The sequence below is a fragment of the Chinchilla lanigera genome, unplaced genomic scaffold (genome assembly GCF_000276665.1).
Source record: "Chinchilla lanigera isolate Chin_1 unplaced genomic scaffold, ChiLan1.0 scaffold00069, whole genome shotgun sequence".
In the NCBI taxonomy this organism is placed as follows: domain Eukaryota; kingdom Metazoa; phylum Chordata; class Mammalia; order Rodentia; family Chinchillidae; genus Chinchilla; species Chinchilla lanigera.
The window spans coordinates 674077-679815 of record NW_004955470.1 but is presented as its reverse complement, the minus strand read 5'-3'; positions in this window follow the sequence as shown (position 1 = coordinate 679815).

Below are 5739 nucleotides of genomic sequence, written 5' to 3'. Positions count from 1 at the left end.
TTTACCCTATCAAATTTTTAGTTTCATTAACTTAAACTTAATAATAATAATAAAATAATTAAGAAATAATATAGCTATATGTGTCATGTCACTAAATGTAAGCAGTCTGAGGATTTACAAGTTCATGCATTCTTAGTGGCCTCATGGATGCCTGAGTCACCGTGGCCTCTTTTGTCCCAGAAAGTATTTGAATTACAAACTATTTATGTGCATTGTACTATAACAGTGGTTCCCTTTCAATCTAAAGATAAGAAACAAATCATGTAGTATTCATAGAATAAAAACAATTTTCCTCAAAGTCTTTTTTATGAGTATATTGAAGACATGGATAGTTTTACTCCCTAAGAAGTGAAACAACTGCAAAAAAAATCCGAAAGTGTACACCTAGTCATTCTCACCACACCATTCAGTAGGGATGAGATGAATAAAATTCAGACAGAAGCTGAGTGCTGCTCAAGGTCATTCACTTAGTTGAAGAGCATGAATAGATATATATTAGTTCTCCAGTTTTATTGAGTCTGAAGTTGTTGCAACTTATTGCTGTTACCAGTATTCCAGTGGGTTCCTACAGTGATTATGATGACTGTTATTGGCTGCTTGAAAAAAACATGTTAGAAATATCTTTTCAATTTCAACAAAAATTCTCTGGAATTCAGTGTTATTTGGCTTTTTGTCTTTCTTACAAAATACCTAAAAAAAAAACCTTAAAGGTTGAAAAGTTTATTTTACTTTAAAGTTTCAAGATTTCAGTCTAGGGTCAGCTGGCTCCATTGCTGTTAAGCCTATAGTGAGGGGGAAGATTTGCAACAGCAGGGTGTTGTGGAGAAAAGCTACTCACTTCCTGGCAGCCAGGGAGCAGAGAGAAAAGAAAGGGGGAAGGGCTAAGATACAGTACCCAGGGTGATGCCTCCATGAGGCAGGCCTCAGCTCCTTAATTTCTATTATCTTCCAAAAATTCTATCAAATTACTATCTCATCAGGGGGTGAATCTTTGTGTGCAGTTAGAGACCTCACATTTCCCTCACCTGCCAAAAGCGCCCTCTGAGAACACATGAGATTTCAGGGGCACATTTTAGATCTAAACCATAATAGAGCTTCAGTTTTCCTTTCTTCTGTCACACGTGCATCTGCATGAGGTGGGTGGGGGAGAGAGAATGAGAGAGAGACAGAGGCAGAGATAGAGCTAGAGAGAGACAGAGAGACAGAGACACTCTATAATCACTGTCTACAGAGAAGTCACTATCATGACAGCTGGGTCTGGATCTGGCTCCCATATCTCCAGGTCCCCATTAAAGCTACACAGCCTCATGTAGCAGAGAATCTCAGACATGGGAGCCACCTCCCCTGTGGGCCAACCTATGCCACCGGCTCCAGCATTACTGTCGCTCAGCGTGAGCCTGTGCTTCAGACCCCCACTCCATGCAACTATGACAATTGCTAAAGGAATTAAACAAACTAGATATGTTTATTCTTGTAAAAGTACTGAGGCCTTGGATAGGGTCAGGAAAACTGTGGTTTTTTTGTTGGAACTAGGCACTTCCAGTCTCAGCTCAGTGTGCAAGAACTGCAGTGTCATGAACCTCAAGGTGGAGGAAACTGCAGCGTCTTCTTGCCAGAGGGGTGAACTTGAGCAGGGTGGAGAGAAGAGCAAGATCCTTCAGTCACATTGCTCACCAGACAACTGCCACGTCCCCTTGGGTTTTCACACACTGTTGCACGCACCAGGGGATTTGCATAGTGCTCACTAGGGAGAATTTCCCTGCAAGTCTGAAATAAAAACTTATAATCTTGCTGTATGTATTCAGACTATTCAGCTCAGCTTCGCAAAGTGAGGGACCCCACTCAGCTCATGAGGTTGTTACTGTTCTGGATCTCTGGTAAGGACGGAGGGAGATAAGCAAGGAGATGAGGTGAAAGGAGTGAGCCCTGGGGCCCAACTGCTGCACATGTGTGTTCTGTCACTGTGTGAGATGAGCAGGTTTTGTCCTCCAAGGTGGGGCATATGAAGTTAGAGAGTAAGGGAAGTTTCATCAGGAGCATGGACATGCCTGCTCTGCTGGAGACTGACAGCGATACAGGGAGATGGTGTGGGAGACTTCGAGAGGCCCCTGAATGCTCTGAGTCATCACCTCCAACCACACTGGGTGCCAGACGCAGGAGGGACAGCGAGGTAACACAAGTGCCCTGTGAGCAAACAGGCACGATGACAGGGAGCACCGACCAACAGCTCATCCTGGTCCTCCCTGTCTGCCCACAGTTGTCATGGAGACTTAGCATTAGAATCTGAGAATTTATGCAGACTGATGCCACACAAGTTAGATGTTGAAACTCCCACATGTGGAGTATATATTTTTACAGGCCTATGTTTGATAATATTCAGAAATTTGTGTTTTCTACTTTTTCAAGTTTTAAAACCTGCTATACTATTTGTTCTTTTTATTAATATCTTTGAGACAACATCCTATCTTTAAGGGGAATATGCTGTGAATAATTATTAATGCCCTTTCCTGTTTGAATGTTCAGATAGACTTTCATAAATTCATAGTTGGTAGAAGATTCTAATGCTAACAATGTTTGATTTGTCTCAATTACTATTTTCTGATTGAAAGGGGGATTTGTAATTTAAAAGTGAGATTTGAAATTTAGAAGGTCAAAGGGAAAGACAGACGGCATAAAGTTTACCTCAAGCTTCTGCTGTACATAATGCTGATACATTATGTGAGATTAAGACTTAAGCTGGTCTGGGGCAGTAGCAGAACACATACTCAAAGGGAGACACTACTCAAAGGGAGACAAAATCATGAAAATTGAGTGATTCTATAATATTGAAAGGAATATGCGGGAGACTCAGATGATCCTCACGTTGCTTGCTACAAAGAAACCTTAAAATTCAGCGAATTAAAGATGATGACACTCCTCTGTCTCTGACAGAACAGCCCAGAAGTAAGCAGATGTCCATGGTAGGGCAAGGCGTTCTTCTCTATGAAGTTACTGCGTGAGCAGATGGTTCTGTCGCCCACTGCCCTTAACTTCCCTCTCTCCCCCTACATCTCTGCTCCTGCTGTATCCACTCCTCAGCCAGCACAAGAGATAAAAGTATGCAGAGAGAGCCTTTCTCTTCTTAAAGCAGTGAAATCTAGGCTTCCCATCAGCTATAATCCTCCTGATAATTTGAGAAATCATCCACTGAGAGGATCTATTGATACACTCATCTACTTTGATTAGGTTTTTTTGTCTTTGTTGAGACAGGGACTCACTGTGCAGTTCAGGCAGGGCTTGAGCTTACTTTGTACCCCAGGCTGGTCTTGAACTTGCAAGAATCCTTTTGCCTCAGCCTTGAGTGCTGGGATTTCAGAGATGTGCCACTATGCCTGGCATTTGATTAGGTGTGGTTGTGTTAATCTGAAAATACATTTAGAGGAGCCTTGGAAAAAAGTACATTAGAAGCAGCAGCACTTGTGAAACAGCCATTTATTATTTGATGGCTGCTGTTATGAAGTTGGCTGTGACTCTACATCCTTGAACAGGGAGGTGTTTTTTCCTTTAGCCTTTTAGTCTCTTCACTTGCCTTGGGTTTTGTACTGCTCAGTGTATTAGATGCAATTTAGTTATGACAAATACATTCATTTTCACCATAGAAGTTATTTTCTTAGTATTGCCACCTATGGTTCACCATATCAAACATAAGAGGATAATTCAAATATATGCTATCTTATTTGCAGTGAGACATAGAAATATTCTTCTTGTTCACGTTCCCTTTCCTTAATTTTGTGTCTTTGTGGGTCTACATCTATACATGTTATGGAAGCTTCACAATAGAATTTCTGCCTAATATAATTTTATATGTATAAATAAATTGAGAAATAAAAGACTAAGCATATGTTTGTGTTGTTCATTTAGTTAATTCTATTAACATTCTAATTTATACTTTATGGTTCTTGTTTGTTTATGTAGAACTGATTTACCATCTGGTGTCTTCTTTCCTTACTCCAATAACACTCTGTATGTGTTGCAGTTGTCAAATGTGATATGGGATATGCGATTCTCCATATTACAGGGCCAAAGGTACAATTTTACACATATTCTATCCAATCGCTGTTCTAATCAACAAGAGGAGGAAGTCAGACCATAAACACTTTTTAACTCTCCTTCAAAGCTCTGTGTCTTTCACTTTCCCCTCTCTCCATTCCCTACTATCTCCTATTTTATTTCTTGCTTCACGGGTTGTTCTGTATTCTATGAATATAATATAAGTGAGTCACACAATGCTCTTTCTTCTGTGGAATATTCTATGAAGGATAATTTTTAAGGTGAAAATATATTGTAGAGTATAATCATGTGCTGCATAATGTTTTGGTCAATGACGGATCACAACTGTACCTGTACTTCCATGGGATCACAAATAGCTGGAAAATTCATATCCCCTGGGGATACTGTAGTCAGTGCCGTAGAACAATGCATTTTTCATGCATTTAGGTGATACTGGGATAATTAAACCTACCACTGGCAGTTATATCATTACCTATAGCATGTAATACTTGATAATGATCATAGAATGATTATGTTACTGGTTTATGTATTTTTATACTGTACATCAGGTTATTATTACATGTAGTGATCTTTATACTTATTTAAAAGCTCACTGTAAATAACATGCTGTGTTACTCCAGCAGCAGCCCCATGCTTCTCTTCTTTGTCTCACACTGACTGAAGGGAGTGGCTTGAGGGTGAGTGACTGTGAGAATGGTGGGCAGTAGGTGAGTGCTGTGAGCTGGGTTGCTAGAAAGCCCGAAATCACATATCCTTCTCTCTGCAGTATTTAGAGACAGTAATCAGCATAACACAATTGAGGCAGTATCTGATGTTTTGGGGTCGGTGCTTCAGCTCTGATGTGTAATCATTTATGCCCTGGGAAGTCAGAGCCTCTTATCTTGAGGCTCCATCCCAGTCCACAGCATGGAGTTTGGTTCTCCAACCTGCCTCACCTGGGCTCACATGGTTTGTTTGAGAGCTACGTGGGCTGGGGAAACACTACCCTGTCATCTTTGCTTCAAAGACTACACATCAGCACCTCAGCTGGACTGGTCTGCATTGCTTAAAGCCAATTGAAGGGATAAGGCAAAGTCCAAGGAACTCTGTACACATCAGTACATGGAAATAGGGCCAGGTTTAGCCAAAATGGAGACAACTGCTCTTCTTTCAAGAAGAGCCATCCAGATGGATCTCCACATTTGTTATCTACTTCTAGTCAATATCTGTGTGACACGATTAAAAAAATTCTAACGTCTAGGGGCTGGGGATTTAGCTCAGCGGCAAAAGCGCCTGCCTGGCAAGCGCAAGGTCATGAGTTCGGTTCCCGGTACCAGAGAAAAACCAAAAAAAAATAAAAAATAAAAAGAAATTTAAAAATTCTAATGTCTAATTTAATTGCAAGGGCTGGCACTCGGAAGGAGGGAGATATTAGGAAGCTAGTAAGTTAGTAGCTACAGGTCAGAACCAACAGAAAACCTTTCCATGTCCCTTAAATTGTGTTGAAAACTTAAACAGAACCACAGCAGTCTCCTGAAAGTTAGTTACATGAATTCACTTCACTGTTAACCCCAAGCAATATGTTTGCCACAGGAACTTCTTGTTATGTGCTGCCCTCCTGATCCTAAGCTTTCACACCATCACCAGTGGAGATGAACCCAGAACTGTTTTAAGAAAACAAAGTCCACTGCTGGTGGGAATGCAGACTGG